The following is a 14410-nucleotide window of genomic DNA, read 5'->3' as shown; positions in this document are numbered from 1 at the left end:
AAATGTGGCTGGATACAACCCCAGGGTGTGCCTGGGGCGTGCCTGGGGCTTGGCCTGGATTAAGGCCAGAAGAGGGCAGATAGGCATTCACACTTAACATCACACTTGGCTGTAATATCTTGGGGCCTATAGCCAAGTAGGTTTAACTGGTATTCGTAGCAAGAGGGATTTAGGGTTCCCCCCCAAGAGACCATGAGTCCAGTGACTGTGTGGCTGAATCACTCTACCAGGTTCCTTTCCTAAGAAAGCCCACATTCCTTGACTTCCTGCTGTGCGCGAGGCATTGAGCCAGCTGTTAGTTCATCTTCTCAAGAACTCTATGAAGTAGGCATTAATGTTCTCTCCATTTCATGGATGTGTTAACGCTATGGACTGAAATCTTGTCCCCTCTAAATTCATATGTTGAAGCCCTTACCCCCAACTGACTGTATTGGGAGATAGAGTCCTTAGGAGGTAATTAAGTTTAAATGAGGTCATAGGGTGGGATTCTTATTCAATAGGACTGGTGGCCTTTGTAAAAGAGGAAGAGAGAGATCTTTCTAGCTCTCCATGTGCATGCAACAAGGAACAGTTATGTGAGAACACAGTGAGAAGGCAGCCACCTACAAGCCAGGAAGAGAGCTCTCGCCAGAAGCTGAACCCTGCTGCACCTTGATCTTGACATTTCCAGCCTCCAGAACTGTGAGAAATATATTTGTATGGTTTACACCACCCAGTCTGTGGTATTTGTTACGGCAGCCCGAGCTGACTAGTACAATCAACGCTATTTTTATTTTCATGACCGTCATCATCATTATTGGTTTAGTTGACGTTTCTTTTTTTTTCTTCCACTTTTATTGAGATATAATCGACATATAGCACTGAGTAAGTTAAAGGTGCACAGCATAATGATTTGAATTACATACATCATTTCATGATTACCACAATAAGTTGAGTGAACATCCATCATCTCATATAGATACAAAATTAAACAAATAGAAAAAAAATTTTTTTTCCTTGTGATGAGAACCCTTAGGATTTACAACTTTCATGTATAACATACCGCAGTGTTAATTCTATATATCATGCTGTATATTACATTCCTAGTATTTATATGTCTTATAACTGGAAGTTGGTATCTTTTGACTGCCTTCATCCAATTCCCCCTCCCCTCATTCCCCACCTCTGGTACCCATGAATTTGATGGGTTTTTCTGAGTCTGTTTGTTTGTTTTGAAGTATAATTGAGATACAACACTATGTTAGTTCCTGTTACACAGCATAGCGATTTGATATTTCTACACATTTCAAAATGATCGCCATGATAAGTCTAGTTACCATCTGTCACCATACAAAGATATTACATAATTATTGACTATATTCCCCACACGTGACTCATTTATTTTGCAGCTGGAAAGTTTCTGCCTCTTAATCTCCCTCAGCTATGTCTCTCCTTCTCCCACCCCTCTCTTCTGACAATCTGTTTTTTCCTGTATCTATGACTCTTTTCCTGTTTTGTTATGTTTGTTCATTGTTTTGTTTGTTAGATTCCATATGTAAGTGAAAATCATACCATATTTGTCTTTCTGTGTCTGACTTATTTCACTTAGCATAATGCCCTCAGGTCTATCCGTGTTGTCTCAAATGGCAAGATTTCATTCTTTTTTATGGCTGAGTAATATTCCACTGTGTGTGTGTGTGTGTGTGTGTGTGTGTGTGTGTGTGTGTGTGTGTATAGATATAGATATACTTTATCCATTCATCTGCTGATGGACACTTAGGTTGCTTCCATATCTTGGCTATTAAAAATAATGCTGCAGGGCTTCCCTGGTGGCGCAGTGGTTGAGAATCTGCCTGCTGATGCAGGGGACACAGGTTCGTGCCCTGGTCCAGGAGGATCCCATATGCCACAGAGCGGCTGGGCCCGTGAGCAGCCACGGCCACTGAGCCTGCGCATCTGGCGGCTGTGCTCCACAACGGGAGAGGCCACAACAGTGAGAGGCCCGTGTACTGCAAAAAAAAAAAAATAATGCTGCAATGAACATAGGTGTGCATATATCTTTTCTAAGTAGTGTTTTCCTTTTCTTCAAATAACTATGCAGAAGTGGAATTCCTGGATGATGTAGTAGTTCTATTTTTAATTTTTTGAGGAATCGCCATACTGTTTTCCATAGTGCCTGCACCAATTTACACTCTCACCAACAGTGCACAAGTGTTCCCTTTTCTCCACGTCCTCTCCAACACTTATTGTTTGTTGTCTTTTTGATAATAGCCATTCTGACAGGTGTGAAGCTATTCTGCCATTCTGCCCATTTTTTAATTGGCTTGTTCATTTTTTTGATGTTAAGTTGTATGCATTCTTTGCATATTTTAGATGTTAATCCCTTATCAGACATATCATTTGCAAATATCTTCTCCCTTTCAGTAAGCAGCCTTTTCATTTTGTTAATAGTTTCCTTCACTGTACAAAAGTTTTTTAGTTTGATCTAGTCTCTTTTGTTTATTTTTGCTTTTGTTTCCCTTGCCTGAGGAGACATATCCAAAAAATTATTGCTAAGATCAATGTCAAAGAGCTTATGTACTGGCTATGTTTTCCTCTAGAAGTTTTATGGTTTCAGGTCTTATATTTAAGTCTTTAATGCACTTTGAATTTATTTTTGTATATGGTGTGAGAAAGCAGATGACATGATACTATATAGAGAAAGTCCTAAAGACATAACCCCAAAATTATTAGAACTCATCAATGAATTTGGTAAAGTCTCAGGGCTCACAATTAATGTACAGAAATCTTTTGCATTTCTATACACTAACAATGAACTATCAGAAAGAGAAATTAAGAAAACAATCCCATTTACAATCGCATCAAAAAGAATAAAACATTTAGGCATAAATCTAAGGAGGTAAAAGACCCATATTTGGAAAACTGTATAACATTGATTAAAGAAATTGAAGATAACACAAACAGATGGGAAGATATATCATGTTCATGGATTGGAAGAGCTAATATTGTTAAACTGACCATAGGCCGCAAGGCAATCTGCAGATTCAATGCAATTCCTATCAAAATACCAAAACAGAACTAGAACAAGCAATTCCAAAGTTTGTATGGAAATAGAAAAGACCCCAAAACAATCTTGAGAAAGAAGAACAAAGCTGGAGGTATTACACTCCCTGACTTCAAACTATATTCCAAAGCCACAGTAATCAAAACAGTATGGTACTGGCACAAAAAAGACACATAGATCAGTGAAACAGAATAGAGAGCCCAGAAATAAACCCACACTTATATGGGCAATAAATCTACAACAAAGGAGACAAAAATACACAATGGGGGAAGACAGCCTCATTAATAAGTGGTGTTGAGAAAACTGGGCAGCTACATGCAGAAGAAACAAACTGGACTAGTAGACATTTTTTGACCACCCAACCTTCTTCATCTTTCTCCTTCCCTGCTCCAGGAGTAGCTGATTCAGGTATCCATTCAATTGTTCGTCTGTGCTGCCCTGGGTGCTGGGGGACTCTGGCCTCCCACCTGCAACTCAAGTGGTGTGTCTGATTGGGTCAATGTCCTTCTAACTCTGCCACAGCGATTTGATCAGTTTCTTTTTTGGTCTTTTCCTGGTTCCTCCTCATTTCCCAGTCTCTGCATGTAGGAGAACCCAGGACTCAGTCTACGCATCACTTTGATTCTCGAAGTACACCCCTTACCCAGATGATCACACCCAAATTCATGAATTTAAATTCCATTTCAGTGGTTCTCAACCCTGTCTGCACAATGGAATCACTAGGGAGCTTTTAAAATTCTCAATGCCTGGCTGTGGACCACCAGTTCCAGCAGACTCTGAGGACCCAGCATCACAGTTTTTAAAGCTCCCCACGTGAATCCATTGAAGTTGTGTTGGGAACCACTGCTGCAGGCAGGAGACGAAGCAGGGGAACCAGCTAAATGCCCGGCGAGACATGGAGATTATGGGCACTTTGATGAGGGTGGCAGTGGATGTAATAGGAAGTGGTGGATTCTGGATATATATATATATATATATATATATATATATATATATATATTTATTTATTTATTTGGTTGCACCAGATCTTAGTTGCAGCTCACGGGCTCCTTAGCTGTGGCATGTGAACTCTTGGTTGCGGCATGCATGTGGGATCTAGTTCCCTGACCAGGGAATGAACCTGGGCCCCCTGCATTGGAAGTGCAGAGTCTTAACCACTGCGCCACCAGGGAAGTCCCTATTCTGGATATATTTTGAAGGCAGAGCGAACAGGACCTTTTAAAGAATTGGAGGTGCGATGTGAGACTAAGAGACGAATCAAGGACAATGCCAAGCTTCTGGCATGAGGACCGTAAGGACAGAAAACCCACTCACTAAGACAGAGGACACTACAGGCACAGCAGGTTTGGGGAGGGGTCAGGAATTCGACTGAGGCCAGGTTAAGTCAGGAGATGATTATTAGGCATCCAAATGGAGACCTGGAGTTAGAAGTTAACTCAAATATGGACATCCAGGGAGAGTTTTAAGTCAGAGGTAAGGATTTGGCATATAGACCCAGGGCTCTCAACCCCAGGTGTACATTGGAATCATGTGGATTTCAGGGGAGCTTTTAAAGATCCTGATTCCCAGGCCCCATCTCCACGCAACTGTATCAGAACCTCTGGGGATGGGACCCGGGGAATCTGTATGTATGTATGCATGTATGTATGTATGTATGTATTTATTTATTTATTTATTTATTTATTTATGGCTGTGTTGGGTCTTTGTTGCTGTGCATGGGCTTTCTCTAGTTGTGGCGAGTGGGGGCTACTCTTCACTGCAGTGCACAGGCTTCTCACTGCGGTGGCTTCTCTTGTTGTGGAGCATGGGCTCTAGGCATGTGGGCTTCAGTAGTTGTGGCACACGGGCTCAGTCCTTGTGGCTTGCAGGCTCTAGAGCGCAGGCTCAGTAGCTGCGGCACACGGGCTTAGTTGCTTCCCGGCATGTGGGATCTTCCCAGACCAGGGCTCAAACCTGAGTCCCTTGCATTGGCAGGAGGATTCTTAACCACTGTGCCACCAGGGAAGTCCAGCATCTGTATTTTTAAAGGTCTGCAGGTGATTCTAATGTGCAGTCAAGATTGAAAATTTCTGTTTTAAAATTAGATCATGTCATTTCTCTGCTCAAACCCTCTATGGACTTCCTATTTTACTCAAAGTAGAAGCCAAAGTTCTCACCACAGGCCTCAAGGGCTGTGCCACCCGCTGTTCCCCTTACCTCCCTAACCTCACTCCTCTACCCTTCTCCTCACTTTAGTCACTTGGTTTCCTTGTTCCTCAAAAATGTCAAGCATCTCCTGCCTCAGGGCCTTTGCACAGGCTGCCTGCACTGCCTGGAATACTCTTCCCCCAGATGCCCTCATGGCTCACTCCCTTACCTTCTTCGGCCTCTGCTTAGACGCCCCCCTACTTAACATTGCAACGTCCCTGACTTGTGCTCTCCATCTCCCTGCTCTACTTTATTTTTCTCCATATTTTTCTCTACTTATCACATCTCAAAATACTGTGTATTTTACTTTCTTCCTTGTTTTTGTCTATATCCTCCTGCTAGAATATAAGTCCATTTTCGGAACTTTTGTTTTGTTCATCACTATGCTGCATGTAGTAGGCTCTTAAATATATGTTGAAAAGAAGAATAAGTTAATCCAGTCTTCAGCCAATAAGAGCTACAGGAACTCATTTGGAAGTGGGCATGTATTAAAAAGAATGAAATAATGCCATTTGCAGCAACATGGATGGACCTAGCGATTATCATACTAAGCAAAGTAAGTCAGAAAGAGAAAGACAAATACCATATGATATCACTTACATGTGGAATCTAAAATATGACACAAATCAACATTTCTACGAAAAAAAACAGACTCACAGATATAGAAAAGACTTGTGGTTGCCAAGAGGTAGGGTACGAGGGAGAGAAGGATTGGGAGTTTGGGATTAGCAGATGCAAACTATTATATATAGCACAGGGAACTATATTCAATACCCTGTAGTAAACCGTCATGGAAAAGAATACAAAAAAGAACGTATATATGTATAACTGAGTCACTTTGCTGTACAGCAGAAATTAACACAACATTGTAAATCAACTATACTTCAATACAACTTAAAAAAAAAAGAAATGGGCATGTGACCCAACTTGGGCCAATGAGATGCAAGGGAGGTGAATTGGGGTCTTCTAGAAGAGAAGAGACGGTATGTGGATGTGAAGGCTGCAACTGTCTCACCCATTGTCACCTTGTGTGGTGAGGGGATCTAGATGGAGGCCAAGGCCATTGCACCAGTAGGGTAGAGTTGAATGAAGGGTAGGTTCTAGGTTTGGACAATCCCTAAATTTGCTGTTTCCTTGTTTAAGCCAGTCTAAGGGGGTTTTTTTTTGTTGTTGTTCATTTTTATTTTTAAGATTCCTAACTGAGAGATAGTTGTGGTATTTTTAAAACAAATTAAAACTAATTATTAGAGAAACGTACCTCAAAACCAGATTGAGGTATCACCTCATACCTGTCAGAATGGCTATCATCAAAAAGTCTGCAAATAACAAATACTGGAAGGATGTGGAGAAAAGGGAGCCCTCCAACACTGTTGGTGGGAATGTAAATTGGTGCAGCCACTATGGAGAACAGTATGGTGGTTCCTTAAAAACTAAAAATAGAACTACCATATGACCCAGCAATCCCACTCTTGGGTACATATCCCCCCAAAATGAAAACACTAATTCGAAAAGAAACATGCACCCCAGCGTCCGTAGCAGCACTATTCACAATAGCCAAGACATGGAAGCCACCTAAATGTCCATTGACAGGTGAATGGATAAAGAAGATGCACTATATATACGATGGAATACTACTCAACCATAGAAAAGAATGAAATAATCCCATTTGCTGCAACATGGATGGACCTAGAGAATATTAAGCTTAGTGAAATAAGTCAGAGAAAGACAAAAACTATATGATATCACTTATATGTGGAATCTAAAAAATAATACAAGTGAATGTATATACAAAACAGAAACAAACTCACAAAGAAAACAAACCTGAGGAAGAGGAAGACAAACAAAAAAGAGGAAGAGGGACAAATATGGACTATGGGATTAACAGATACAAAGTAAAAAAAATTAAAAAATAATTAAAAATAAATTTTTAAAAATTAAAAAAAGACAAATTAGTTTCTAAGTAAAACTTAAATTTCTCTCAAGACATTTAAAGCCTTCATTCCTGGGCCCGAGACTCAGCAAGAACAGCAGGTCTGGAAGCCAAGAGGCCCAGGAGTGAGTCCCAGCTCTGCCATGAGCTAGCCAGCCTGTTTCTCACTCTGGGCCTCAGTTTCCCCATTTTCTAAAGTGAGACGTCTGCGTGAGCCTTTAGGTTCTCCCAGCTGGCAAGTCCATGCTTATCTGAGATGACCGGGATTTCTTTCCTTAGGCTCGTCTTCCCAGCACTCACAGATTAAGCACCTAGACCACGATCGCCAATTTGGCCCCCTGACCGAGGCAAACAAATGAAGGTGTTCCCTGCTCTTCTCTGCGACACGTGTTACCCTGCTAATTTCATCCACGACATAACTACAGCCCAGTTACAGTGGTGGTGCAGGATCAGAAAGAGAGGGATGTCAGAGGGGGTCTCAACTCCCTTCAAAATCTCAAAGAAGAGATACATGATCTGAGGAATGTGGAGGCCCAGCTAAGGATGCATTCCCCACGGCCCTGTCCCCTGAGGAAGGCCACACTCCTTGAAGAGCCTGGGAGTCAGATTTCATGTGAGGTCATTCCCTCATTTAACAAGCACCTCCTGAGCCTACTGTGGGTGGACCAGGCCCTCAGCAGGTGCCGGAGCTACAGGCTGCTGATATGAGTGTCATTAGGGCCTCCCCGCATCAGCAGTTATACAAGCGTTATCTCTACCTTCCCCATATCCCCCCAGGGTCGCTACCATTTTTGTCTGTTTTGTACTGAAGGAAACTGGGGCTCAGAGAGGGTAAGAAACATGCTCTGCGTCTCACAGAGCAAGAAAGTGCCACGGCCAACATTCGAATCCAAGTAGCTCCTGATTCCTGAGCTATGCTTTTAGGCTCTTCATAACAGCACTTGCCACGGGAATCAGATCCCATCCGTCCATTCATTGGATGTGGGCATGCATACTTTTTGGGCATCTGCTCTGTACCTAGTCTTGTCCTGGAAGCTGGGGCTTCGGCCAAGAATCAGACCCTCCAGAGCCCATGGAGGGGCTCCAAGTTCTCAATACAGAGTCTAGCTAGTGAGATGGACCAAGCATGGAGGCCTGTTCCTACTCAGGCCCAGAGAATGTGGCCCACTCATTCATTCACTCACTCACTCATTCATTCATTACCTCACTCATTTATTCACCCAACTCCTATGCCCCATGCGGTACCAGGCCTTGTGCTAAGACCTGGTACAATCCTGAACCGGAGAAACCCAATCATGACCTCACAGATTTGAGGTTCTAAAAGGAGAGGCAGACAATCAACACAGAAGCAGATGAAATGGTTCTGGTGGGGATGAGTGCTGTGAAGACAATAAAATTGGATGAGGAATGAGAGTGACTGAAGGGGCGATGAGGGTGGCCAGGGAAGGGCCCCGAGGAGATGACTTTTACAATGTAGTCAGAAAAGTGAGAGCCAGCCCATAGAGTAGCAAGTGCAAAGCCCGCAGAGCCGGGGAGAATAGAGTGGTGTAAGGGGTGACTGACGGCCTGTTTCGACCGTGGCTCCCATGAGGCCCCAGGGCATGGTCAGGCCCAGACCTACACGGCCCATATCTATAATGAAGGGTTTGGAGTTTTCTCCAGGAGCCAGTGCCGTCTCCCTACCCAGCAGCCTCTCCTGGAAACATTCCAGCTCACCGACAGCTATGACTGTAGTCGACGCCCTGCTTGCTCCCTGGGTGGGGCCGGGCCCATGTCACCAATCCCTGCTATCATGGGTCAAGGAGTGTGGCCTTCCTCAGGGGACAGGGCCGTGGGGAATGCATCCTTAGCTGGGCCTCCACATTCCTCAGATCATGTATCTCTTCTCCCACCTCCAGGGCTGGGGGCCCGATGAAACTGGCTGGGCTACAGCAAAGAAAAGCTAAGAGGCTGGCCTGAGGTCATTCAACAGGTCCTTGGGGCAGGTGGGTCTAGAATTCAGCCTCTTCTCCAGTTTCTGGCCATGATCCTCCATCCTTGGTGGTCTCTAGGCAGAGTATAGGCTTTCTTCTCTTCTTGAACAATTAGCCCAGCCTGGGCTTGAGTGAAATGTGGTGAAAGAGGAAGGTTTTCTCTGTGTTTTCTTTTATTAATGTCTAATGTTCCCTTTTCTGTAATTGCTGACCCATTCATTTATTTGTTCCATGCACTAATTTATTCAATTGATTAAAGAATTACGAAGCACTCACTCTGTGAATTACCAGGAAGGACAAGTAGAGACTCTATCTTCCAAGAACTCATAGCTGAGTCAAGGGGTCAGGGCATGGCAGAGGGCAGAAAAGATGAGAGAGACAATTGCATATAGTTACCATACAATGTGATAGGATCATATAAAAGGCATAAGCAAATTACTGTCAGAGTACGGAGGAAAAAGTAACTAACTGCTTGGGGAGTCTGGGAAGGCTTCACAGAAGAGGTGACATTTGAGCTGGGCCTTAGAGGATCAATAGAAGTTTGCTAAGCGAGTCACATAGGAGATTGTTGAACTAGGTAGAGGGGCCCGCATGTGCAAAACATAGCAATATGGAAGGCCTATTTAGGGCAGAAACAGGATGGGACCAGGCTAAAGAAAACAAAAATAGCTCTCGCTCATCGTTTGGAGTGATATATGTCCATGTGTTTGCATCCATCTAATTTTCACAACAAGCCACAGAAGTATCATGTTGTGGATGGAGAATTTGAGACTCAGGACAGTGAAGTCAACTGCCAAAGGTCACACAACTGATAAGAGGCAGAGCCAGGATTCAAATCAGGTCTGCCTGACTCTGGTACCCTCTACTCCTCTGTCTCAGGCTGAGATGTCAGGATGAGGACGGTCATGCCAAGGAATCCCACGGAAACTTAACTTGTTCCAGAATCTGCAGTGAGGTGGCCTGCAGCTTGGTGGAGGACATTTCAGAGTTATCTCCCAGGACACTTTTCCTCACTCTCCCTGTTAGGACTGAAGTCTTGGGCTTTGGCAGGGCAGGAGTCTCCTTGGTAATCCCTCTCTCCAGCCATCCATGTCATGCAGGCCTTGTCTCATCAACCCTGAGTTAAGGAGGGCCATGGGGACAACCGACATGGCTTCATTTTCAAAGATGTCTCTGTGCCCAGGGCTGAGGTCTCATCAAGGGGCTCCCGCAGAGGCGGGGAGCTGGGGGTGCTGACCGGCACGTTCTCCGAAGCCAGGCAGCACACAAATTACAGGCTGGCTCTGTAATGAGAGGTGGGCAGGCTGGACGACAAGGAGTGACCTGGGGTAGAGAGGGGTGGGCAGTGTCCAGGCCTGCAGGAGCACTTCAGCTGGCCACCAGCTCAGCGTCTAGCTGGCTCCAGACCGCATGCACGCTGGCCCTGCAGAGCACGAGGGGAAGGTGGGAAAGAGAATTGTGATGAATCCCACCCATGGGCCAGGGCTAAGCTAAGCTGGGGCTTTTACCTCCACTTTCTCATGTGCTCCCCCAATGGCCTAGAGAAACAGGTGTAACTTACTCAGTTTCACAGAGGAGAAAATGAAGGCTTCCAGAAGTGAAGCCAATTGCTCAGACACCTAAGAAGGGTAGAATGAAGATTCAAAATTAGGTCCGGATGAATCCGAAAGCCTGTTTTCTTCCAAGAAGGAAATGGGGGAAGAGGCGGGTCCATTCTGGAGCTGAGAAACCGTGAGGAACGGTGGGGAGCGGCAGAGAAGCAAAATGTGGAGATGAGGTTGGCCGTGGGCCTGCTGGGGTCCCCCAAATGCACGTGAGACAGAAGCCCGAGGCAGGCTTTGGGATGTTGAAGCCCGGGGTGACATCACAAGACTGAGTGGTTTGGTTACAAACTGGGGGCTCTTGTATTTTGCTTTTCTTTCTTGGATGTCTTCCCTTGCTTTTCTCTGGGCTATAAATCCCTAGGAAAGCAAATCTCTCCTCAACCCCTGAAACAGGCTGCGCCTGAGATTCCCTCCCCACTGACAGTCCTCAGAAGACTCCTCCTGCATGTGTCTTCCTGCTTGGAAGGTCCAGGTAGTTCTTTAGGAAGAGAGCCACGCTTTTCCCTGGGGTCTTGGGGCATGTTTAGAAGAGATTCCAGTTGTCAGTGGCTGGGTTACATCTGCGTGGGCTAAGCAGCTATGACTAACCTCCCCGAGCAAATGCCGGGGCCTCGTGGCACAAAAGCGAGCTAAGCGTTCTCAGCCCCTCTCGGCAGGATCACCTGCTCCTGATTCACTACGGGGCCTGCCGAGGGGGTTGTGGGTGCAGCTGCTTCCTGGGCTCAGATCACTGCATGAGCCCCAAGCTCTGACTGGAGTCTGGCTCCCCCAACCTGGCAGGACTCGTGCATTCTGGGCATGTCTGGGGGCTCTGAGAGAGCTTTCCGCTTGTGAAATGCCCATTCACAGCCGGAAAGCACCTTCCTGTGTCCAAGGTGCTTTTCTGCCGATTCCAGTGACCTAGCAGGGTGAGCAAAGGTTGGAACGCAATAGACTGAGTTTCAGATCCTGGCTTTGCATCTTAGCTGAATGACCTTGGGCAGTTGATCTCACCTCCGGAGTCTCGGTGTCCTCAGATGTAAATTGGGGGTGATAATAGTTAACCCTCACATTTGTTCATAATAGTGCTACAAAGCTGTGTAAGACCTCGGCCTCTGGGAAAAAGAAGTCTCGATTCAAATTGCGGCTGTGCTGCCTGCCAGCAGTGTCATCCTGGGCACCTTGTTTGGCCTCGCTAAGCCTCAGTTTCCTCATCTATAAAATGGGGATAATGAGACTCTTTAATCCACAGGGTTGTGGTAAAGATTAAACACCATCTAAAGCAGTCCATTAGCCATTTAACATCTCTTTGCGGAGCACTTACTCAGGGCTCACCTGGGGATGCAAAAGCCCTAAAGATGCCCCGGGGTACTTGCCTTTTCCTCTTTTCTAGGAACACCATCCATTTAGACACAAATAATTTTCTTCCATCATCCAGGAATCAGAAAAGATGCTGTCACATTCATTGCAGAACACCTCCCTTTCCAAAAAGGGAAATTTCCAGTGATAGTAGCTAAGGAAACAGGCCAACAGGGCAGGGCTCTCTGTCACCAGCATCATGAAGGCTGGTGTAGGAGCTGAAATCACTAATGTCTATGTGTAGAGATGTCACGCAGTAGGTCTTTGCACCTCAGGGTGGCTGGCAAGGGCAATGCAAGCCTCTACTTCTACCCAGAGGGATGTGTTTCATTCACTGTACCAGCAGATAAGCTGTAGGATGGCCCCCATCCACCCCGGCAAAACAGGTGGCGGTGCTGAGGGTCTGGAAGAAGGCTGGTGTTAAAAGAGACTGGAAAGGCCTTGTGTGTGTTGTTTTCAGAGGCTCAAATTGCATCTTGTCAGCCCCATGGCAGCTTTCTCCTTGTGCAAGGCAGAAGTAGCTGGCATTGCCATGGCAACCAGGCAGCATCTTCCAATTTGCCCCTGAATTTTCCATAACAATGGCAGAGTCACCTAAAACATGTTTGGAAAGTGAGAGCCATGAACAGAAAATCACACCAGGGCACTGCGGGGAGCTGACAAGGAGGGGAAGTCGCGTTTCCTACCTTTTCAGTTAACCAAGACTGCAGCGAGAAGACACGGGATCAACCCAAATTCAGGCTGAGAGAAAGAAACATTTTTAAGACTTAACCTGTGCTGAGATCCCAAGAACAGAGGTTGCTCTTTGCCTTGAGATCACAAGCACAAACTGTTGTCTGCCAGGCTCTGGCTTAGATGCTGGAGTGAGAAGCTAAGGCAATTTTTGAGATTCAGATTTCCAGGTTTGTCAGCACTAGGTACCTGGCATCAGAAAGGTGGCTCCATATCTATCATCCCATCCACCTCATGAAAGTCCTGATCTCTCCTTATCTTTTTATATTAGTCACATCATTAATTTTAATGTTTCTATGAGCCACATGAATCAAAGTAAGAAGAAACAGGTGAGAGTCATTTAAATCCTATATTCCATTGAGTCCAATAAATACATGTAAAATATTATCATACCAATATGTAGCCAATAGACAAAGTGTTGAGACGTTTTATATCCTTTTTTCTTACCAAGTCTTAGAAATCCGGTGTGTCTTCTATCCTAACAGTGCGCCTCCGTTTGGACTAGCACATTTCAAGCCCACAGTAGGCACATGTGGCTACCATATTGGACGCTGCAGCTTTGATACTGGAAGTGGAGGCTTGGCTTATGTGAGATGCTTTGTCTCAAGTCACTCAGCTCATACACTTCAAAGCGGGGAATCCAGTCCAGAAATGTGACCATAAGAGGTGTTTTGAGTAGCAGGGATGGTCTTGGTAAGGAGGTCTGCTACATCAGGATTCCTCAATGTCTGTTGACATTGTGGCCAGGATGGTTCTTTGTTGTGGGAAACTGTCCTGTGCACTGTAGAATGTTTACAACATCCTCGGTCTCTACCCACTAGATGCATTAGCCTCCCTTGAATTGTGACAACCCAAAATAGCTCTATATATTCCAGGATGTTCCCTGGGGAGCCAAACTTATCCCCATTTGAGAGCCTCTGTGCTAGAATAAGACAGTGATGGGGGAACAGGGAGGTATGGTATTGGCTTATGTGACCAAAAGGTGGGAAAGGCAGGGGTGAGGCTGGGTCTCAGAGACACACAGAATCAGCTACTGGAAAATCACCGGAATATCCTCTTTTCATCTTTCACTGTTGCTTCTCTAGCCCCATCAACCTTGCTCTACTCTACGAGCCTGGAACCAGGGCTGCTAATGGGCTCCAAGCTCTCACATCTCAGCTTGACCACAGAGAAGGACTCTCTGCCCCTTACCATTAGCATTCATTCCCAAACTCCCAAGGCAGGTGTCTGATTGGCCCAGCCTGGGTCACATGGTCACTCCTGGGCAGGGGGTAGGCAGATCATGAGGTAGGAGCAGGAGGAGTAGTTCACCCAAAGAAGTGGGTGAAGTGCCAGGAAGATAAAACAATGGTGACCCCTTCAGGGCAGCAGAATTCCCAGGAGCCAGGAATGAGACAGAAAGAGCATTATGTGGGAACCAGCATGAAAGCTCACGTCCCTCCTCAGAAAAGACAAGCATGGTAGGTGGGATGGAGCGGGCAAAGAGCTTAAAGCCCAGGTTGAGACTGATAACAGAATCAGGATGACTTCTTCACTAAACTTTGAGCTTTAGAATGTCAAGAATCTCTCTTTTTTTTTTTTTTTCTTTTGGTATTCTCCTCAG

The sequence above is a fragment of the Phocoena phocoena genome, chromosome 3 (assembly GCF_963924675.1).
Source record: "Phocoena phocoena chromosome 3, mPhoPho1.1, whole genome shotgun sequence".
Taxonomy (NCBI): domain Eukaryota; kingdom Metazoa; phylum Chordata; class Mammalia; order Artiodactyla; family Phocoenidae; genus Phocoena; species Phocoena phocoena.
The sequence above is the reverse complement of the archived record's forward strand: the minus strand, read 5'-3'. Positions refer to the sequence as shown.